This window comes from Cherax quadricarinatus, chromosome 99, assembly GCF_038502225.1.
Source record: "Cherax quadricarinatus isolate ZL_2023a chromosome 99, ASM3850222v1, whole genome shotgun sequence".
Lineage (NCBI taxonomy): Eukaryota > Metazoa > Arthropoda > Malacostraca > Decapoda > Parastacidae > Cherax > Cherax quadricarinatus.
The window spans coordinates 8,337,371-8,362,144 of NC_091390.1; positions in this window are offsets into that span (position 1 = coordinate 8,337,371).

Genomic DNA, 24,774 nt, shown 5'->3' on the forward strand with positions numbered 1-24,774 from the left:
GTGTGGAGTGGGACTGGGCTGGCAGGCCTGCGTGGAGTGGGACAGGCTTTGAAGGTCTGTGTGAAGTGGGAGTGGATTGGTAGGTCTGTGAGGAGTGTGAGTGGGCTGGCAGGTCTGTGAGGAGTGGAAGTGAGCTGGGAGGTCTGTGCATAGTTGGAGTGGTCTGGCAGGTCTGACTGAAGTGGAAGTTGGTTGGTAGACTGTGTGGAGTGGGAGTGTGCTGGCAGGTCTGTCTGTAGAGGGAGTGGAATGGCAGGTTTGTGTGGGGAGGGAGTGGGCTGGAATGTTTATGTGGAGTGGGAGTTAGCTGGCAGGTCTGTGAGGAGTGGAAGTTGCCTGGCGGGACTGTGTGGAGTAGGAGTGGGCTGGCAGGTCTGTTTGGAGTAGGAGTTGGCTGGCAGGTGTGGGTGGAGTGGGACTAGGCTGGCAGGTCTATGTGGAGTGGGAGAGGGCTGGCAGGCCTGTATGGAGTGGGAGTGGGCTGGCAGATCTGTCTGGAGTGCGGGTGGGCTGGCAGGTCTGTCTGAAGAGGGAGTGGGCTGGCAGGACTGTGTGGAGTGGGAGTGGGCAGGCAGGTCTATGTGGACTGGGAGTGAACTAGGTGGTTTTTGAGAAGTGGGAGCGAGCTAGCAGGTCTTTGTGGATTTGGAGTGGGCAGGCAGGTCTGTGTGGAGCCGGAGTGGGCTGGCAGGTCTGTCTGGAGTGGGAGTGGGCTTGCAGGTCTGTATGGATTGAGAGTGGGCTGGCATGTTTGTCTGGAGAAAGAGTGGGCTAGCAGTTCTGTCTGGAGAGGGCGTCGGCAGGCAGGGCTGTGTGGAGTGGGAGTGGGATGGCAGGTCTGTGTGGATAGGGAGTGAACTAGGTAGTTTGTGAGGAGTGGGAGTGAGCTAGCAGGTCTGTGTGGAGTTGGAGTGGGCTGGCAGGTCTGTGTGGAGTGGAAGTGGGCTGGCAGGTCTGACTGGACTGGAAGTTGGTTGGTAGGACTGTGTGGAGTGGGAGTGGAACATCAGGTCTGTGTGGGGAGAGAGTGGGCTGGCAGGTCTGTGTGAAGTGGGAGTCAACTGGCACGTCTGTGAGGAGTGGAAGTGGCCTGGCAGGTCTGTGTGGAGCTGGAGTGGGATGGCAGGTCTGTGTGGGGAGGGAGAGGACTGGCAGGTCTGTCTGGAGTGGGAGAGGACTGGCAGGTCTGTCTGGAGTGGGAGTGGAATGGCAGGTCTCTGTGGGAGGGAGTCGGCTGGCAGGTCTGTGTGGAGCGGGAGTTAGCTGGCAGGTCTGCGTGGAGTGGGAGTGGGATGGCAGATCTGTGTGGAGTGGGAGTGGGATGGCAGGTCTGTGTGGAGTGGGAGTTAGCTGGCAGGTCTGTGAGGAGTGGAAGTGGCCTTGCAGGTCTGTGTCGAGTTGGAGTGGGATGGCAGGTCACTGTGGATTGGGAGTGGGCTGGCAGGTCTGTGTGGAGTGGGAGTGGGTTGACAGGCCCATGTTGAGTAGGAGTGGGCTGGCAGGTCTGTGTGTTGTGAGAATGTAATGGAGGGTATACATGGAGTGGGAGTGGGCATGGCAAGTCTGTGTGGAGTGGGAGTGGGCTGGCAAGTCTGTGTGGAGTCGGAGTGTGCTGGCAGGTCTGTGTGGAGTGGGAGTGGGATGGAACGTCTGTGTGCAGTGGGAGTAGTCTGGGAGGTATGTGTGTAGTTGGAGTGGATTGGTATGTCTGTAAGGAGTTGGAGTGGGCTGAAAGGTCATTGTGAGGTGGGAGTGGGTTGGTAGGTCTGTGTGAAGTGGGAGTGGATTGGTAGGTCTATGTGGAGTGGGAGTGGGCTGGCAGGTCTGTGTGGAGTGGGAGTAGGAGTGGCCTGGAAGGTCTGTGTGGAGTAGGAGTGGATTAGTATGTCTGTGTAGAGTTGGAGTGGGCTGAAAGGTCAGTGTGAGGTGGGAGTGGGTTAGTAGGTCTGTGTAGAGTGGGAGTGTACTGGCAGGTCTGTTTGGAGTGGGAGATGAATGGAGGGTCTGCAAGGAGTGGGAGTGGGCTGGCAGATCTGTGTGGAGTGTGGGAGGGCTGGAAGATCAGTGTGGAGTGGGAGAGGGTTGGTGGGTCTGTGTGGAGTGGGAGTGTGCTGGCAGGTCTGTGTGGAGTGGGACTGGGCTGGAAGGTCTGTATGGAGTGAGAATGGGCTGGCATGTTTGGCGAGAGAGAGTGGGCTAGCAGGTCTGTCTGGAGATGGCGTCGGCAGGCAGGGCTGCGTGGACTGGGAGTGAACTATGTGGTTTGTGAGGAGTGGGAGTGAGCTAGCAGGTCTGTGTGGAGTTGGATTCGGCTGGCTGGTCTGTGTGGATTGGAAGTTGGTTGGTAGACTGTGTGGAGTGGGAGTGTGTTGGCAGGTCTGTCTGGAGAGGGAGTGGAATGGCAGGTCTGTGTGAGGAGGGAGTGAGATAGCAGGTCTGTGTGGAGTGGGAGTTAGTTGGCAGGTCTGTGAGGATTGGAAGTTGTCTGGCAGGTCTGTGTGGAGTGAGAGTGGGCTGGCAAGTCTGTGTGGAGTTGGAGTGGGCTGGCAGGTCTGTGTGGAGTAGGAGTGGATTAGTATGTCTGTGTAGAGTTGGAGTGGGCTGAAAGGTCAGTGTGAGGTGGGAGTGGGTTGGTAGGTCTGTGTAGAGTGGGAGTGTACTGGCAGGTCTGTTTGGAGTGGGAGTTGAATGGAGGGTCTGCAAGGAGTGGGAGTGGGCTGGCAGGTCTGTGTGGAGTGCGGGAGGGCTGGAAGATCAGTGTGGAGTGGGAGTGGGTTGGTGGGTCTGTGTGGAGTGGGAGTGTGCTGGCAGGTCTGTGTGGAGTGGGACTGGGCTGGAAGGTCTGTATGGAGTGAGAGTGGGCTGGCATGTTTGGCGAGAGAGAGTGGGCTAGCAGGTCTGTCTGGAGATGGCGTCGGCAGGCAGGGCTGCGTGGATTGGGAGTGAACTATGTGGTTTGTGAGGAGTGGGAGTGAGCTAGCAGGTCTGTGTGGAGTTGGATTCGGCTGGCTGGTTTGTGTGGATTGGAAGTTGGTTGGTAGACTGTGTGGAGTGGGAGTGTGTTGGCAGGTCTGTCTGGAGAGGGAGTGGAATGGCAGGTCTGTGTGTGGAGGGAGTGAGATAGCAGGTCTGTGTGGAGTGGGAGTTAGCTGGCAGGTCTGTGAGGATTGGAAGTTGTCTGGCAGGTCTGTGTGGAGTGAGAGTGGGCTGGCAGGTCTGTGTGGAGTTGGAGTGGGCTGGCAGGTCTGTGTGGAGTAGGAGTTGGCTGGCAGGTGTTGGTGGAGTGGGACTGGGCTGGCAGGTCTATGGGGAGTGGGAGTGGGTTGACAGGTCCGTGTGGAGTTGGAGTGGGCTGGCAGGTCTGTGAGGAGTTGGAGTAGGAGTGGCCTTTAAGGCCTGTGTGGAGTGGGAGTCGATTGGTAGGTCTGTGAGGAGTAGGTATGGGCTGGAAGGTCTCTCAGGAGTGGAAGTGAGCTGGGAGGTCTGTGAGGAGTGGGAGTGAGCTAGCACGTGTGTGTGGAGTTTGAGTGGGCTGGCAGGTCAGTGTAGAGTGGGAGTGGGCTGGAAGATCGGTGTGGGGAGGGAGTGGGTTTGTAGGTCCGTGTGGAGTGAAAGTGGAATGGAGGGTCTGCATGGAGTGGGAGTGGGCTGGCAAGTCTGTGTGGAGTGAGCGTGTGCTGGCAGCTATGTGTGGAGTGGGACTGATCTGGCAGGTCTGTGTATAGTGGGAGTGAGATTGCAGGTCTGTGTGGAGTGGGAGTGGACTGTCAAGTCCGTGTGGAGTCGGAGTGTGCTGGCAGATCTGTGTGGTGTGGGAGTGGGCAGGCAGGTCTGTGTGGAGTGGGAGTGGGATGGAACGTGTGTGGAGTGGGAGTGGGCTGGAAGGTCTGCGTGGTGTGGGAGTGGGTTGGAAGGTCTCTGCGGAGTGGGAGTGGATTGGTAGGTCTGTGAGGTGTGGGAGTGGGCTGGCAGGTCTGTATGGAGTGGGAGTTTTTTTTATATTTTATTTAAAAAAACCAGTATACATACAATTAACATACATTGAGAACATACATCAGCGATTAACAATCAGGTTATATAAAGGAAAAACACAATCAAAACCTTCACATCAGAAGAGTATTAGATCAATATCCTGGACTAACTTAACCACTCACCGCATATATACAACTCAAAAAACCCAAAATTAAAACTGAACAAAACACTACAATGTCCAAAACTAGTTATCCAGTGCATTACTGGAAATGCAAATAATAACATAAGTGATAATATAAATGATAAACAAATATATGGAAAACCCTGAAAAAAAACGAATGCAAAAGATTTACCTACAACTGTAACATAAGCATCGTATAACAATCAGTTGTATGTATATTATATTATATGTATATATATATATATATATATATATATATATATATATATATATATATATATATATATATATATATATATATACATACATATATATATATATATATATATATATATATATATATATATATATATATATATATATATATATATATATATATATATATATATATATATATATATATATATATATATATATATATATATATATATATATATATATATATATATATATATATTATATATAAAAAACTCATGTGACAAAAGAACAGGTACAGGAATCATAATTACTCCACGAGTTATACAAAAGTTTTCAGTCCAAGAGGTAGGTATATATTTATGAAATGGAATCAAGTGTAATTATTATAATCAAAAGGAAGCGCTAAACCACAAGGGAATCAGTTGTAAGTTCCTAACTACCACGTACAATCAGTATTAACACCCATATGTTTATGGGCCATAGGGTTGAATGTGGTATTACTTCGACTTCCCCCCTTGTCGAAATACTGTTCCCCTTCACACAATACCCATGTTACCTATCATCAAATTTATTGAAAACTTTAAAAAGGAGTCTAGAGGTAACTACTAAACATGATAAAATCGTAAGCAGTTGAAACAATTTTGTCATCCTTCAGAAATTTAACGACAAACCTCATGGGGTGGGAAATCTGGAAAAACAGATGGGACATGCAACTATGACCACCCTAGAAAATGCCATGCCCATATGACAACAGGAAAATGCAAACTCCCTTCCTGTAAGCTTTTTCACCCTGAAATGTGTACCTCTTCAGTACAGGAAAGACTGTGCTATAACTTAAATTGCCAGGCATACCATCTAAAGGGGACAAAAAGATACAAAACATCCAGGCCATGGGAAAACCTGGGTAGCCACAGCCACTCAAGAGGGAGAGGTTTTTTAGTGCCAGGAAGGAAAAAAAACTGGCAGGAAATGGCAGAAATCGTACACCAAATCCAGTCATTCCTGGAGTGGAACCACAGTCGATGGCCTCCACTCCAAACCAACAGATACAGATACTAATGCCGGAAAAAAAATCCCCCCCCAGTACCAACAATACCACCAGTCCGATAACATTCTTCTTTGCAAATATACAGGGTCTAAAGCCAGCAACAAACAACAAAATACCTTTCATCCGTGGACTGCTTGCAGAGGCAAAGGCAATGTTCGCGGCTTTCACTGAGACCCACATAAAGGATCACTTGGACAACGAAATATGGATCCCAGGTTACAACCTATACAGATGTGACAGAGTGAACAGGCAAAAGGGGGGGGGTTGGCCTGTACATTGCAGAGTCACTTGTTTGCACAGAACTGCTTAATGCCTCAAATGACGTAGTGGAAGTTTTAGCAGTAAAGGTCGAGAACCAAAACCTAGTCATTGTGGTAGTCTACAAGCCTCCGGATGCAACATCCCAGCAATTCCAGGAACAGCTGTTAAAAATTGACCACTGTCTGGAAAATCTTCCAGCTCCTGCACCCAACATCTTGCTCCTGGGGGATTTCAACTTAAGGCACCTAAAATGGAGGAATATAGCAAATAATATTGTTGCAGTAATAACACCAGGAGGCAGCTCTGATGAAAACTCACACTCACACGAGCTTTTAAATCTCTGCACAAAATTCAATTTAAACCAGCAAATAATAGAGCCTACTAGACTGGAGAATACACTAGACCTCATCTTCACTAACAATGATGATCTGATAAGAAATGTCACCATATCAAAAACAATATACTCAGATCACAACATAATTGAGGTTCAGACATGTATGCGTGGAGCCCCAGACCGACAAAATGAGACTAGTCACGAGGGAGCATTCACCAAATTCAACATCAATAACAAAAACATAAAGTGGGACCAAGTAAACCAAGTCCTAACCGATATAAGCTGGGAAGATATACTAAGCAACACAGACCCAAACTTATGCCTAGAACAGATTAACTCGGTGGCACTCGATGTATGCACAAGGCTTATTCCTCTAAGAAAAAGGAGGAGTAGATGTAAAATAGAAAGAGACAGGCGCTCCCTTTACAGGCGACGGAAAAGAATAACAGAGCGGCTAAAAGAGGTCAATATATCTGAAATGCGCAGGGAGACACTGGTCAGAGAAATAGCAAGCATCGAACTTAAGCTAAAAGAATCCTTTAGGAGTCAGGAATCGCGGGAAGAACTAAAAGCCATAAATGAAATCGAAAGAAACCCAAAGTATTTCTTCTCCTATGCCAAATCAAAATCGAGAACAACGTCCAGTATTGGGCCCCTACTTAAACAAGATGGGTCCTACACAGATGACAGCAAGGAAATGAGTGAGCTACTCAAGTCCCAATATGACTCAGTTTTTAGCAAGCCGCTAACCAGACTGAGAGTCGAAGATCAAAATGAATTTTTTATGAGAGAGCCACAAAATTTGATTAACACAAGCCTATCCGATGTTATCCTGACGCCAAATGACTTCGAACAGGCGATAAATGACATGCCCATGCACTCTGCCCCAGGGCCAGACTCATGGAACTCTGTGTTCATCAAGAACTGCAAGAAGCCCCTATCACGAGCCTTTTCCATCCTATGGAGAGGGAGCATGGACACGGGGGTCGTCCCTCAGTTACTAAAAACAACAGACATAGCCCCACTCCACAAAGGGGGCAGTAAAGCAACAGCAAAGAACTACAGACCAATAGCACTAACATCCCATATCATAAAAATCTTTGAAAGGGTCCTAAGAAGCAAGATCACCACCCATCTAGAAACCCATCAGTTACACAACCCAGGGCAACATGGGTTTAGAACAGGTCGCTCCTGTCTGTCTCAACTATTGGATCACTACGACAAGGTCCTAAATGCACTAGAAGACAAAAAGAATGCAGATGTAATATATACAGACTTTGCAAAAGCCTTCGACAAGTGTGACCATGGCGTAATAGCGCACAAAATGCGCGCTAAAGGAATAACAGGAAAAGTCGGTCGATGGATCTATAATTTCCTCACTAACAGAACACAGAGAGTAGTCGTCAACAGAGTAAAGTCCGAGGCAGCTACGGTGAAAAGCTCTGTTCCACAAGGCACAGTACTAGCTCCCATCTTGTTCCTCATCCTCATATCCGACATAGACAAGGATGTCAGCCACAGCACCGTGTCTTCCTTTGCAGATGACACCCGAATCTGCATGACAGTGTCTTCCATTGCAGACACTGCAAGGCTCCAGGCGGACATCAACCAAATCTTTCAGTGGGCTGCAGAAAACAATATGAAGTTCAACGATGAGAAATTTCAATTACTCAGATATGGTAAACATGAGGAAATTAAATCTTCATCAGATTACAAAACAAATTCTGGCCACAAAATAGAGCGAAACACCAACGTCAAAGACCTGGGAGTGATTATGTCGGAGGATCTCACCTTCAAGGACCATAACATTGTATCAATCGCAACTGCTAGAAAAATGACAGGATGGATAATGAGAACCTTCAAAACTAGGGAGGCCAAGCCCATGATGACACTCTTCAGGTCACTTGTTCTATCTAGGCTGGAATATTGCTGCACTCTAACAGCACCTTTCAAGGCAGGTGAAATTGCCGACCTAGAAAATGTACAGAGAACTTTCACGGCGCGCATAACGGAGATAAAACACCTCAATTACTGGGAGCGCTTGAGGTTTCTAAACCTGTATTCCCTGGAACGCAGGAGGGAGAGATACATGATTATATACACCTGGAAAATCCTAGAGGGACTAGTACCGAACTTGCACACGAAAATCACTCACTACGAAAGCAAAAGACTTGGCAGACGATGCACCATCCCCCCAATGAAAAGCAGGGGTGTCACTAGCACGTTAAGAGACCATACAATAAGTGTCAGGGGCCCGAGACTGTTCAACTGCCTCCCAGCACACATAAGGGGGATTACCAACAGACCCCTGGCAGTCTTCAAGCTGGCACTGGACAAGCACCTAAAGTCAGTTCCTGATCAGCCGGGCTGTGGCTCGTACGTTGGTTTGCGTGCAGCCAGCAGCAACAGCCTGGTTGATCAGGCTCTGATCCACCAGGAGGCCTGGTCACAGACCGGGCCGCGGGGGCGTTGACCCCCGAAACTCTCTCCAGGTAAACTCCAGGTAAACTCCAGGTGGTCGTTTCACAAAGGAGACCCAAAAGACAATATTTCTCTTGCACACCAATTAGGATGCTTGAAATTCACCCCTAAAAAGACAATTAAAAGCTATACTAATGATGCTGACATCAGCACGACGACTGTGTGCTACATGTCAGGAACAATACCTACAATGACACTGGGAAAGACCCACTTAGACTTCGCTAGGTCACCCAAAAAAAAATAGCAAAAAAATACAAACTCGGCCATGGCCGGGAACTGGTCCAGTTTCACAAAAGGAAAAAATATTCACCGAACAATGACGTTTTGTCCGTCTTGCTAGACGTAATGTCCAGAAAGTAGAAAAAATCAAGATCTCAGTCGCACATCACATCACATCCAAACACCCTCAAGGAACCGTAACTTACCATAACTACAAACATGCAACTCAGTAACTCCCGCTTCCACCCTAAATATCCTAACATACCTTAGGGTGTTACCACGGGATGAGTCCAACCCCTCGTTGCCTTACCCCTCTCTCAGTTGCAGTAACCACTGTACTGCAAGACTCTTATAGCTTGCAGGGAAGACAGTACCCCACCTCCCACCGTAAAGGAGTCTGTTCCTACAAGATGTTCTATAAATACCCACGGCAATCGCCTTAACCCTAACTGCTCCCTCAGTTTCCCTCATACCCCATGAGATGTATAGGAAATCAGCCACCACATACAGTATTGCTCTTCTTACCTCCCTTGACACTCCGCTAACTTCCAAGGTTAAGGCACGTAGAGTCGAGATACTTCTCCCACTGAGAAACCCTAAAACCCTACCCAACCACGTACGAACTTCTTCCAATGTTTCACAAAAATAAACCGTATGAAACGCAGTTTCTTCCAGACCACAACTTAAACAATTCACATCCCTTACCAAACCCATCCTTCTTAAAACTGATTTCGAAGCTAAAATACCCATGATGAATCTGTACACTAATTCGCAAACCCTCGGTGCTAACTTAAGCTTACAAAAACCGTCCCATATTTCCCCCCAATTATACAGCGGAAAAACAGACACCCCCTGCACAATTTCCCTATGACAACATCTCCGCACCATCTGCCCTGCCCTAATCCTTTGAACATTTTTCAACTTCAACAACAGACGCAACATGTCCTCACACTCTATTAATCCTCTGCCACTCCACCATTTGCGCATATCTACCATTACCCGATCCACCCGGGTTCCTCTCTCCCCACCCTCCCTAAGGAACCGCTGCTTTACATATAGAGCCTTCGCCTGTGGCCCCAATGCCAAGAGACCTAAACCTCCAAGACGTACGTGTGTCATGACAACCTCCCTACTCAACCAAGCTCTCCCATAACCCCATACATACTGTAAGACCCTTCTCTGCAGCTCCTGAATATCCATGTGTCTCAATCTTCAACTTGTCGGTTTTTCAAACCATTCATCACAACTGTCAGACACTGCAGCATCATGGGATCTTGTTACAAAGAATTCTTCAACACTTGTTCAACCTTTGGACGAAGACCTACTTCGACTAGTGGATGGTACCACTATGACTCCGCCTCTGCCTGCTTCACCTCACCTCTCTACAGTATATAAGCCACGTCTACGGCCCTATGCTGTACATTCTACAAGACTGATGGACTGAACACATCGATTCCAGGCTGAGGGACTGATTACCTCATACTCCTCGTCTCCTTACGCCTTCCTCTTTGTATTGGACTGATGAAGCCACTGTGTGGCGAAACGTTTCCTGAATAAAGATTCCCATATGCTGCATAAGTGTCTCAATCTTCAACTTGTCGGTTTTTCAAACCATTCATCACATCCATGTCCCATAATGGGTATACCTCAGCCACTCCCCATACCTTGCTGTAAACAAGAGAGTTAACCACCACTGCCCTTTGTTGCAAGGAGACATCCCCAGCTCTTAAACCTCTGAGATGGTCTAAGGCCTTTTTACCACCAATTCAGAATTTACCCTTCGACCCTCCATCTCTTCTGCCATGTACACGATCCAACACATTTTAAGTTGCTCCACAACTGACCACCCATACCTTTCACCCAAACCCCCCCCACCGACGTACCCACCTCCAATAATTTTGATTTTGCTCTGTTGACACACATACCAGTTGCTGCCCCAAAAAAATCAACAACCCTGCCTACGATCTGCAAGTCTTCCTCCCCTTTTAACAAAATTGTGGTGTCATCCACATATCTGACTACGCACGCTGCACGATTATTACTCAGTAACCCACCTCCCAAACTGCCATCCACCAGTTCATAAAATGGATTTTGCACACAGGCAAAGAGCAGCTGAGAGAGGGGGCATCCTTGCGTCAACCCCCATTCCATGCATACAGACTGCCCTAACTTACCATTCACCTGTACTCTTACCATTGCAGAGGCATACAAAGTGTCAACCCATCGTACTATTCCCTCCCCAAAACCCTGCTTCAATAAAATAAGCCTTAATAAATCTTTGTCAACACAGTCATAAGCATTTTGCCAGTCAAGCCCGAGGACACACGCCCTTCATATTCCCCCAAAAACTCCCTAATACGCCCATGTCCTTCCTTCATACTCCTACCTGGTATGCCTAGCTGTCCCCTATGAATAACCGATTCCATGACTTTCCTCATCCTGTTACTTAGGGCCTTTACGAATATTTTATAGTCTGAGCATATTAGAGAGATGTCCCTATATGCGCTCAGACCCCTCCCCCCCTTCCCTTTATGGGCACCAACACCACTACCCCTGTACTCTGTGATGTACCCAACCTCCCCTCCGTAAGCATGCAATTCAATACTTCAACCAAGTATTGCTTAATGTTTCCCCAATGCATCCTATAAAATTCATTTGATATGCCGTCTATGCCTGGTGCTTTTCCTTTACTCATCCTAAAAATCGCCTCTTCGACCTCCTCCACACGAATCCTACCCTCTAGTACCCTCTGATCCCTTTCACTTATGACCTTTCTGAATAATTCCCCCCCAGCAGACCACCCTCATGAACCTCCCCTGCTCTACGTCGGAGTTTTTCCTCAAACCAAAGATCAGTGTAAAAACTCATGCTGTCTGTATTAGAGAGTAACTAACCAGGCTGGTAACCACCCAAACCGGTGCATACTTCCAAACGCAGAAGGGATGTTACTTGTTGTCTAGCCCTAAATTTATGCAGGACACAACCCGAAGGTTTGTCACCCCATAGCACCTCTTCCATGCCCGCCTTGATTCTAACCGCATTGAAACGCTCATTGTGGATTTCGGCCAGTTGATTGCGAAGATGTTTGATGTTTTCATACCTACTACTTCCGCCCCCAACATAATAATTGTTCACTTGCCCCTCCATGTAATTTTGTAGCCCATACCTCCACCTCGCTTCTTCTTACCCCGATTCCTATAATAACTCGCTATCCGGGGTTTGGCGCACGTTTCCCACCATTCCAACAAACATTCACCTTCCTTCCGAGTTTCCAGAGATTCTTCCACCAAACCTGAAAAGTAGACCCATCCCCCTCCCCCTCCAAAAGCTGCATGCTTAGTTTCCAATAACCTGGATAAATTTGTACCAATCCATCCCAGTCCAAATCTGCTAGCACAGCACGGTGGTCTGAAAACCCTTGTGTTACATGAAGTCTATCCAGTCGGGCCGTGTAGCCTCTGTGGACAAACGTGTGCTCCATCCCCCACCCACCCCGCCCCACCACATCAAAAACCCCTGCATCCCCCAGCAAATTTCTTAGGACAGGTAAAACGCACCCCGCCCCCCTCGGCTCAACATCGCCATGGCGGATTACGCAATTCCAATCCCCACCCAAGACCGAAAATAAAGGCAAACCCCGAGTGTGATACATTAAAACCTCCCTCACAAAATCTATTTTAACTTTAGAGTTACTGTCCACAGGCATATAAACTTCAAAAAAACAAACTCTAACCCCACCCCAATACCCATCCACTCTTACCACCCTTCCACCTCCCCCCCCTCCCAACCCAAGACACACCAAGGGCTTGACTCATTCACTGCTATAGCCACCCCACCAATGAATCTTAAAGAATTACTCACATACATGCGGTAGCCTTTCAACTGTAACTCTCTACCAAACTTGTAATTGTGTTCCTGCATGAAACATACATCCACATCGTAACGTCGCAAAAACCACTCCATCCACACTTTTTTAACTTCTGTCCTCAGGCCATTGGCATTGATGGTGACACACTTGAATTTACAAAAAAGGTGGTTTTCCTCTATGTTTGTGGGTCTTTCCCGCTCCCACACGTACTTTAGACTGTCCCTCTTTGGCATTCGGCTTCTCGAGACCTCCCCCTTCCCCCGAGCTCTACCCGTATGCTGGGACCTTGCAACAACCCCTTCTGTGAGGGGCGCCTCAGCCACTTTCGCCCACGATTTCTTCCCCAGGCGCTGTTCTGCTGTCAAGACATCGTCTATGTCTGACGCTCATGCCGATCGTTTGCGGGAGCTGCCATCCACATACATCTCCTCACCAGACGAAGCTTCTTGGTGGACCTCCACCACCACCCCATGCGTCTGTACAAACGTGGATGTGTCCTGCACCACTACGTTATGTGATTCCTCCTTCGTTAACTCACAACACACCAGTGAAACAACAAGACCACGCTCTGTTCCATCCAGGTCATGCAGCACGTCCTCCAGCAACCTATCCTGTGTCAAATCCCCAGGCTTCACAGGATCCACAGAAAGCGTGGGCACGGTCGTAACATCCACTGACAAAGTGGCACACTTCGTAGACTGTGTGTCTTCTCGTATTTCTTCACTCCAAAGCTTGGAACCTTGCCCAGCTGGGGGACCAGACTCAGGCACGAAGGCCTCAGCTTGTAGGCCCCACAGGCGAGGGGTCCCGGGAGCAGACTACCAGTCGACGGGAGCATTGGGCAGCCATATGCTCATAAGAATTGCATAGTCTGCATGTCTTCCGTTGGCCAGCGTAATGAACAAATACCTGGGTCCTACATATCTCCAGATGTACGTAAGAGGGAATAGGCTGGCGTAGCGGCATCTTGATGGTGAAGGAGCCCTCTGAGAGCCCCTCGTATGGGCCCTCTCTCCACACTCCCTTGGTCGCTGCATGCACTGTTCCGTATCTGCCAAAAACATCGCGCAGATCGTACTCCTCAGCCTCGAAAGGCACGTTTCTCACCCTGACCCAGGTGACATACGTAGACACGTCATGTAGACAAACCTCCACAGCTGAATTTACCGCCATTCTCCTTTCTTGAAAAGTTTGCACAATCTTGGTGTAGAACCCTGTTATGCAGAAATGTGGGATACCTGGGGGCTAGAGCCTTGTCTAAGGGCAAAGGTAAAAGTTACACATATCTCAAGCATAAACAAGCCACCCAGGGCTATACCAGTCAAAACAGAAAGCGCTAAACCAGAATGTGTTACTTCAATGGGTTGGTTAACAGAGGGTTAGGTAAAAATCTTAGTTAGGAAAATATATCTATTTATTCAACATAACATTATATACACCCTCTAGAAACACCTTAACCCTAAACGCCCAAATGAGGGTACACAAGAAACAGCTGGCTGGAGTTCCAGCCACCATAACCACTAGGCCTAGTCAGCTCCAGGCCCTCACTACTCCACTACAAACCCTATTTCTTATTTCCTCACTCATCCCACAGCACCCTGACCATGTCAGAGCCTAGGTGGGCATACAGGTAAGCCATAGAAGAGCCTATAGCCTGAGTTGGTTAAACAAAAGGAGTACACAACTACAAACTTAGCTAAAACACACAGCATCTCCGACGCCAGCCTCCACACCATGCTCACCCCATGTGACTCCCCAAGCCACGCGTACTCCGCGTACCCAAACACAGTTGGAAAATACCTACCTAGCAGGATTTCTTTATAATTACAGTTAGAGTACTTTACAGTGCCCCCGAATGTACATTATGAATTATAAAATTATTATTTACAATTATAACAATCACACTATTATGGCACACTTCTTCACTATATGTACATTACAATGTCATGCAGAACCCTGCATAACAAAGCCGGCATTCACGAATTTCACAAATATCCTAGACATCACATTTAGTGCTACGACATATAATTCTTCATTGGGGATGCCGTAGACGTCGCGTATGATGCACGGCATTAATGCATGCATAGTAGAACCGCTGAGGGAGCCTTGGGTGAATTCAACACAGACCATGTTTACTCTCCGACCTTGACGGTCCGCCATCTTGTGGATTGTAGTACACGGGCCGCCACCAGGTGCAAGCCGGAGCAAGCTCAGAGTGCGTCCTCCCAGCCCGCAGGTTGAGAGACGAATGAGGGAGTGGGAAGAGGAGTTGCCTGGAAGGTCTGCGTGGAGTGGGAGTGGATTGGTAGGTCTGTGAGGAGTGGGAGTGGGCTGGCACTTCTGTGAGGAGTGAAAGTGAGCTGAGGTTTCTGGGCATGAGGTTTCCGAACATGAGATTTCTGGACATGAGGTTTCCGAACAAGAGGTTTTTGGACATGAGGTTTCCAGACATGTGGTTTCTGGACATGAGGTTAGTGAATATGAGGCTTCTGGACATAAGATTTCTTGACATGATGTTCTGGAACATTAGGTATCTTGAAACGAGGTTTCCAGACATGAGGTTTCTGGACATGAAGTTTCATGACATGATGTTTCCGGACAAGTGGTTCTTGGACATGGGATTTATTGTTATGGTCTTCCTGGTTTTTTAACATGAGGTTTCTGGCAATGAGGTTTCCAGACATAAGGCTTCCGGACATGAACTTTCAAGACGAGAGGTTTCTTGAGAAGAGGTTTCTTGACATGAGGTTTCCGGACATGAGGTTTATGGACATGAGGTTTCCTGACATAACGTTTGTGGTCATGAGGGTTCTGGACATGATGTTTAAGGGCATGATGTTTCTGGGCATGAGGTTTCTGGACATGAGGTTTCTGGACATGAGGTTTCTGGACATGAGGTTTCCAGACATAAGGCTTCCGGACATGAACTTTCAAGACGAGAGGTTTCTTGAGAAGAGGTTTCTTGACATGAGGTTTCCGGACATGAGGGTTCTTGATGATGTTTCTGGGCATGAGGTTTCTGGACATGAGGGTTCTTGACATGAGGTTTCTTGACATGAGGTTTTTGGATATAAAGTTTCTTGTCATGAGATTTCCGGAGATTAGGTTTCTGGACATGAGGTTTCTGGACATGAGGTTTCTAAACATGAGGTTTCCTAACATGAGATTTCGGAAGATGAGGTTTCCGGACATGAGGTTTCCGGTAATAAGGTTTCTCAACACAAGGTTTCTTGACATGAGGTTTAGAGACATTTAAGTACTGGACATGTTGTTTCTTAACAAGAGGTTTCTAGACAGGAGGTTTCTGGACATGAGGTATCTTGACATGAGGTTTCTGGTCTTCAGGTTTCTGGACATAAGGTTTTTTGACATGAGGTTGCTTGGCATGAGGTCTCCAAACATGAGGTTCCTGGACATGAGGTTTCTTGACATGAGGTTTCTCGATGTGAGATTTCTGGGCATAAGGATTCTTGACGCGAGCTTTCTGGACATGTGGATTTTGTTCATGAGGCTACTGGACAAGAGGTTTCTTTACATGAGGTTTCTGGACATGAGGTTTCTGGACATGTGGTTCTTGTACATGAGGTTTCTGGACAAGAGGTTTCTGGACATTAGGTTTCTGGATATGTGGTTTTTGTACATGAGGTTTCTGGACAAGAGATTTCTGGACATGAGGTTTCTGGACATGAGGTTTCTTGACATGAGGTTTCTGGAGATGTGGTCTCTGGACATGAGGTTTCTGGACTTGAGGTTTCTGGACATGTGGGTTTTGCACATGAGGTTACTGGACAGGAGGTTTCTGGATATGAGGTTTCTGGACATGTGGGTTTTCCACATGAGGTTTCTGGACATGAGGTTTCTGGACATGTGGACTCTGGACATGAGGTTTCCGGACATGAGGTTTCTGGACTTGACGTTTCTGGATATGTAGGTTTTGCACATGAGGTTTCTGGACATCAGATTTCTGGACATAAGGTTTCTGGACATGAGGTTTCCGAACAAGAGGTTTTTGGACACAAGGTTTCCAGACATGTGGTTTCTGGATATGAGGTTAGTGAATATGAGGTTTCTGGACATAAGATTTCTTGACATGATGTTCTGGGACATTAGGTATCTTGAAACGAGGTTTCCAGACATGAGGTTTCTGGACATGAAGTTTCATGACATTACGTTTCCGGACAAGTGGTTCTTGGACATAGGATTTATTGATATGGTCTTACTGGTTTTTTAACATGAGGTTTCTGGCCATGAGGTTTCCAGACATAAGGCTTCCGGACATGAACTTTCAAGACGAGAGGTTTCTTGAGAGGAGGTTTCTTGACATGAGGTTTCCGGACATGAGGTTCATGGACATGAGGTTTCCTAACATAACGTTTGTGGACATGAGGGTTCTGGACATGATGTTTCAGGGCATGATGTTTCTGGGCAAGAGGTTTCTGGACATGAGGTTTCTGGACATGAGGTTTCTGGACATCAGGTTTCCGGACATCAGGTTTCTGGAAATGAGGGTTCTTGACATGAGGTTTCTTGTGATGAGATTTCCGGAGATTAGGTTTCCGGACATGAGATTTCTGGACTTGAGGTTCCTAAACATGAGGTTTCTTGACATAAGATTTTGGAAGATGAGGTTTCCGGACATGAGGTTTCCGGTAATAAGGTTTCTCAACACAAGGTTTCTTGACATGAGGTTTAGAGACATTTAAGTACTGGACATGATGTTTCTTGAGAAGAGGTTTCTAGACAGGAGGTTTCAGGACATGAGGTATCTTGACATTTATTGTGGCAACGTTTCGCTCTCCAGGATGGTAGAGCAATTAATTCGTACATGAGTAAAAGGATATAAAAGCTATTACTTGGGTAACATAAAAATAGATTGGACAAATATAAACTGGAATGAGGCAGCTTGTTTCAGTGTTCACTCTCTGTGCTTTGTGTAGTATAACAGGAGAGACTATGTGATGGCAGGGTTTACTGTTTTCAGGAGGATTCTTGCTAAGACTTCGGAGATGGTGAAGCTGCCGTTGTTTTGTTTAATTGTATTCGAAACAGCGATCAGTGCTGATTCGAGGCACTTGCGTCTGCGGAAATTAGTTTCTTTGATCACTAATTGGGCGTCTCTGAATTTCATGAGATGATTGGTGGAATTTCGGTGTTGTACACAGGCGTTGTTCAGGTTATCGTTCCTACATGCGTAAATGTGTTCATTGAGGCGGGTGTCGAGGTTTCTGGCTGTTTCACCTACGTAAATCTTGTCACAGAGGTTTCTGGACTGGTTTGTGGTGCTTGGATTTTGTCCTGGTTATATCCTTTATTGAAGTGCTAGAAGCGATGGCGACTCTGGTGTTAGCTTGTGAAAGTGCTTTTGAGACGTTCAGTGCAACCTGACTGTTGGGAAGAATTATAACTTTGCCGGGAGTGGTGTTGATGCGTGGAGAATTTATGATCTGAAGAGCTCTTTTCTTGCAGTCTTTGATGAAAAAAGAAGGAAAATGTAACTCTGTGAATGTTTGGTGAATGTATGTACACTCCTCGTCAAGAAACTCAGGACTACAAATTCGGTATGCTCTTAGGAAAAACCCGATGATGATGCCTCTTTTGGTGCCGTCCTAGCCAACTTATACATGGAACACCTAGAGTCCGAACACTTCGCCAACATCATCCCTTCAAGCGTCACTTGGTTACGTTACGTGGACGATGTCCTCGTAATAACTCCAAAACGTTTTGATGTACGGGATCTTCAGGCAAGGCTCAACGCAGTTGAACCGGCGATCCAGTTTACACTAGAAGAAGAGTCCAATGACAAGCTACCTTTCCTCGACGTCCTCATTCACAAAGTAGACAACATCCTAAGATTTCAAGTTTTTCGGAAACCCACAAATAAAAATGATCTCACACACTTCTATTCCAGTCAAGTTACCAAGACCAAAAGAGGCATCATCATCGGGTTTTTCCTAAGAGCATACCGAATTTGTAGTCCTGAGTTTCTTGACGAGGAGTGTACATACATTCACCAAGCATTCACAGAGTTACATTTTCCTTATGAGGTTTCTGGACATGAGGTTTCTCGATTTTAGAGTTCTGGGCATAAGGTTTCTTGACGCGAGCTTTCTGGACATGAGGTTTCTGGACATGTGGATTTTGTTCATGATGCTACTGGACAAGAGGTTTCTTGACATGAGGTTTCTGGACATGAGGTTTCTGGACATGTGGTTCTTGTATATGAGGATTCTGGACAAGAGGTTTCTGGACATTAGGTTTCTGGATATGTGGTTTTTGTTAATGAGGTTTCTGGGCAAGAGATTTCTGGGCATGAGGTTTCTGGACATGAGGGTTTTGGACATGTGGTTTTTGTACATGAGGTTTCTGGACAAGAGGTTTCTGGACATGAGGTTTATGGACATGAGGTTTCTGGACATGAGGTTTCTAGACATGTGGGATTTGCACATGAGGTTTCCGGACAAGAGGTTCATGGACATGAGGTTTCTGAACATGTGGGATTTGCACATAAGGTTTCTGGACAAGAGGTTTCTGGACATGAGGTTTCTGGAGATAAGGTCTCTGGACATGTGGTTTCTAGATATGAAATTTCTGGACATGAGATTTCTGGACATGAGGTTTATGGACATGAGGTTTCTAGAAATGAAGTTTCTGTACATAAGGTTTCTGGACAAGAGGTTTCTGGACAAGAGGTTTCTGGACATGAGGTTTCTGGACTTGAGGTTTCTGGACATGATGTTTATTGACATGAGGTTTCTGGACATGAGGTTTCTGGACATGAGGTTTCTGGACATAAATTTTCTATACATGAAGTTTGTGGACATGAGGTTTCTGGACATGAAGTTTCTGGAAATGAGGTTTCTGGACATGAGATTTCTGGACATGAAGCTTCTGGACATGAAGTTTCTGGACATGAAGTTTCTGAACATGAGGTTTCTGGACATGAAGTTTCTGGACATGAGGTTTCTGGACATGAAGTTTCTGGACATGAAGTTTCTGGACATGAAGTTTCTGGACATGATGTTTATTGACATGAACTTTCTGGACATGAGGTTTCAGGACATGAGCTTTCTGGACATGAAGTTTCTGGACATGAGGTTTCTGGACGTGAGGGTTCCCAAAATGAGGTTTCTGGCCATGAAGTTTCTGGACATGAGGTTTCTGGACATGAGGTTTCTGGACATGAGGTTTCTGGACATGAAGTTTCTGGACATGAGGTTTCTGGACATGAGGTTTCTGGACATGAGGTTTCTGGACATGAAGTTTCTGGACATGAGGTTTCTGGACATGAAGTTTCTGGACATGAAGTTTCTGGACATGAGGTTTCTGGACATGAAGTTTCTGGACATGAGGTTTCTGGACATGAGGTTTCTGGACATGAGGTTTCTGGACATGTGGGATTTCTACATGAGGTTTCTGGACAAGAGGTTTCTGGACATGAGGTTTCTGGACATGAGGTTTCTGGACATGAGGTTTCTGGACATGAGGTTTCTGGACATGAGGTTTTTGGACATGAGGTTTCTGGACATGAGGTTTCTGGACATGAGGTTTCTGGACATGAGGTTTCTGGACATGAGGTTTCTGGACATGAAGTTTCTGGACATGAGGTTTCTGGACATGAAGTTTCTGGACATGAGGTTTCTGGACATGAAGTTTCTGGACATGAGGTTTCTGGACATGAGGTTTCTGGACATGCGGTTTCTGGACATGAGGTTTCTTGATGAGAAGTTTCTGCACATGAGGTTTCTGGACATGAAATTTCTGGGCATGAGGTTTCTGGGCATGAAGTTTCTGGACATGATGTTTCTGGACATGAGGTTTCTGGACATGAGGTTTCTGAACATGAAGTTTCTGGACATTAGGTTTCTGGACATGAAGTTTTTGGACATGAGGTTTCTGGACTTGAGGTTTCTGGACGTGAGGTTTCTGGACATGTGGGCTTTGCACATGAGGATTCTGGACTTGAGGTTTCTGGACATGAGGTTTCTGGTCATGAGGTTTCTGGACACGTGGGTTTTGCACATGAGGTTTCTGGACATGTGGGATTTCTACATGGGGTTTCTGGACATGAGGTTTCTGGACATGTGGTCTCTGGACATGAGGTTTCTGGACATGAGGTTTCTGGACATGAGCTTTCTGGACATGTGGGTTTTGCACATGAAGTATCTGGACATGAGATTTCTGGAAATAAGGTTTCTGGACAAGAGGTTTCTTGACATGAGGCTTCTGGACATGAGGTTTCTTTACATGAGGTTTCTGGACATGTGGTTTTTGTACATGAGGTTTCTGGACAAGAGGTTTCTGGACATGAGGTTTCAGGACATGAGGTTTCTTGAAATGAGGTTTCTGTACATGTGGTCTCTGGACATGAGGTTTATCGACATGAGGTTTCTGGACATGAGGTTTCTGGACATGTAGAATTTGCATATGAGGTTTCTGGACAAGAGGTTTCTGGACATGAGGTTTCTGAACATGTGGGATTTGCACATGAGGTTTCTGCACAAGATGTTTCTGGACATGAGGTTTCTGGACATGAGGTTTCTTGACATGTGGTTTCAAGATATGAAGTTTCTGGACATGAGATTTCTGGACATAAGGTTTCTGGACATGAGGTTTCTGGACATGAGGTTTATGGACATGAGGTTTATGGACATGAGGTTTCTGAACATGAGGTTTCTGGACATGAGGTTTCTGGACATGAGGTTACTGGACAAAAAATTTATAGACATGAAGTTTGCAGACATGAGGTTTCTGGACATGAAGTTTCTGGACATGACGTTGTTGGACATGAAGTTTCTGGACATGAAGTTTCTGAACATGTGGTTTCAAGACATGAAACTTCTGGATATGAGCTTTCTGAACATGAGGTTTGTGGACACGAGGTTTCTGGACATGAGGTTCCTGGACATGAGGCTTTTGGACATGAAGTTTCTGGACACGAAGTTTCTGGACATTAGGTTTCGGGACATGAGATTTCTGAATATGAAGTTTCTGAACATTAGGTTTCAGGACAAGAAATTAATGGACATGAGGCTTCTCGACATGAGGTTTCTCGACATGAGGTTTCTGGACATGAATTTTCTAGACATGAGGTTTCTGGACATGAAGTTTCTGGACATGAAGTTTCTGGACATGAAGTTTCTGGACATGAGGTTTCTGGGCTTGAAGTTTCTGGACATGAGGTTTCTGGACATGAAGTTTCTGCCCATGAAGTTTCTGGACATGAGGCTTCTGGACATGAGGTTTCTTGACATGAAGTTTCTGGACTTGAAGTTTGGGGACATGAGATTTCTGGACATGAGGTTTCTGGATGTGAGGTTTCTGGACTTGAAGTTTCTGGACATGAGGTTTCTGGACATTAGGTTTCTGGGCATGAGTTTTCGGGACATGCGGTTTCTTGACATGAAGTTTCTGGACATGAAGTTTCTGGACATGAGTTTTCTGAACATGAGGTTTCTGGACATGAGGCTTCTGGACATGAAATTTCTGGGCATGAGGTTTCTGGACATGAAGTTTCTGGACATGATGTTTCTGGACATGAGGTTTCTGGACATGAGGTTTCTGAACATGAAGTTTCTGGACATGAGGTTTCTGGACATGAAGTTTCTGGACATGAAGTTTCTGGACATGAAGTTTCTGGACATGAGGTTTCTGGACATGAGGTTTCTGGGCATGAAGTTTGTGGACATGAGGTTTCTCGACATGAAGTTTCTTGACATGAAGTTTCTGATCATGAGGTTTCTGGACATGAGGTTTCTGGACTTGAGGTTTCTGGACTTGAGGTTTCTGGACATAAAGTTTCTGGACATGAGGTTTCTGGACATGAAGTTTCTAGACATGAAGTTTCTGGACATTAGGTTTCTGGACATGAAGTTTTTGGACAAGAGGTTTCTGGACATGAGGTTTCTGGACATGTGGGTTTTGCAAATGAGGTTTCTGGACAAGAGGTTTCTTGACATGAGGTTTCTGGACATGTGGGTTTTCTACATGAGGTTTCTGGACATGAGGTTTCTGGACATGAGGTCTCTGGACATGAGGTTTCTGGACATGAGGATTCTGGACATGAGGTTTCTGGATATGTCGGTTTTGCACATGAGGTTTCTGGACATGAGATTTCTGTACATAAGGTTTCTGGACAAGAGGTTTCTTGACATGAGGCTTCTGGGAATGAGGTTTCTGGACATGAGGTTTCTCGATTTTAGAGTTCTGGGCATAAGGTTTCTTGACGCGAGCTTTCTGGACATGAGGTTTCTGGACATGTGGATTTTGTTCATGATGCTACTGGACAAGAGGTTTCTTGACATGAGGTTTCTGGACATGAGGTTTCTGGACATGTGGTTCTTGTATATGAGGATTCTGGACAAGAGGTTTCTGGACATTAGGTTTCTGGATATGTGGTTTTTGTTAATGAGGTTTCTGGGCAAGAGATTTCTGGGCATGAGGTTTCTGGACATGAGGGTTTTGGACATGTGGTTTTTGTACATGAGGTTTCTGGACAAGAGGTTTCTGGACATGAGGTTTATGGACATGAGGTTTCTGGACATGAGGTTTCTAGACATGTGGGATTTGCACATGAGGTTTCCAGACAAGAGGTTTCTGGACATGAGGTTTCTGAACATGTGGGATTTGCACATAAGGTTTCTGGACAAGAGGTTTCTGGACATGAGGTTTCTGGAGATAAGGTCTCTGGACATGTGGTTTCTAGATATGAAATTTCTGGACATGAGATTTCTGGACATGAGGTTTATGGACATGAGGTTTCTAGAAATGAAGTTTCTGTACATAAGGTTTCTGGACAAGAGGTTTCTGGACAAGAGGTTTCTGGACATGAAATTTCTGGACTTGAGGTTTCTGGACATGATGTTTATTGACATGAGCTTTCTGGACATGAGGTTTCTGGACATGAGGTTTCTGGACATAAAATTTCTATACATGAAGTTTGCGGACATGAGGTTTCTGGACATGAAGTTTCTGGAAATGAGGTTTCTGGACATGAGATTTCTGGACATGAAGCTTCTGGACATGAAGTTTCTGGACATGAAGTTTCTGGACATTAGGTTTCTGGACATGAAGTTTGTGGACACAAGATTTCTGGACATCTGGTTTCTGGATATGAGGTTTCTGGACATGAGGTTTCTGGACATGAGGTTTCTGGACATGAAGTTTCTGGACATGAAGTTTCTGGACATGAAGTTTCTGGACATGAGGTTTCTGGACATGAAGTTTCTGGACATGAGGTTTCTGGGCATGAAGTTTCTGGACATGAGGTTTCTGGACATGAAGTTTCTGGACATGAAGTTTCTGGACATGAGGCTTCTGGACATGAGGTTTCTGGACATGAGGTTTCTGGACATGAAGTTTCTGGATATGAGGCTTCTGAACTTGAAGTTTCTGGACATGAGGTTTCTGGACATGAAGTTTCTGGGCATGAGTTTTCGGGACATGGGGTTTCTGGACATGAGGTTTCTGGACATGTGGGTTTTTTACATGAGGTTTCTGGACATGAGGTTTCTGGACATGTGGTCTCTGTACATGAGGTTTCTGGACATGAGGTTTCTGGGCATGAGGTTTCTGGATATGTGGGTTTTGCAAATGAGGTTTCTGGACATGAGGTTTCTGGACATGTGGTCTCTGGACATGAGGTTTGCACATGAAGTTTCTGGACATGAAATTTCTGGGCATGAGTTTTCTGAACATGAGGTTTCTGGACATGAGGTTTCTGGACATGATGTTTCTGGACATGAGGTTTCTGGACATGAGGTTTCTGAACATGAGGTTTCTGGACATGAGGTTTCTGGACATGAGGTTTCTGGACATGAGGTTTCTGGACATGAGGTTTCTGGACATGTGGGTTTTCTACATGAGGTTTCTGGACATGAGGTTTCTGGACATGTGGTCTCTGGACATGAGGTTTCTGGACATGAGGCTTCTGGGCATGAGGTTTCTGGAAATGAGGTTTCTGGACATGGACATGAGGTTTCTGGACGTGAGGTTTCTGGACATGTGGGCTTTGCACATGAGGATTCTGGACTTGAGGTTTCTGGACATGTGGTATTTTTACATGGGGTTTCTGGAAATGAAGTTTCTGGACATGTGGTCTCTGGACATGAGGTTTCTGGACAGTTGGTTTCTGAACATGAGATTTCTGGACATGAGGTTTCTGGACATGAAGTTTCTGGACATGACGATAGTGGACATGAAGTTTCTGGACATGA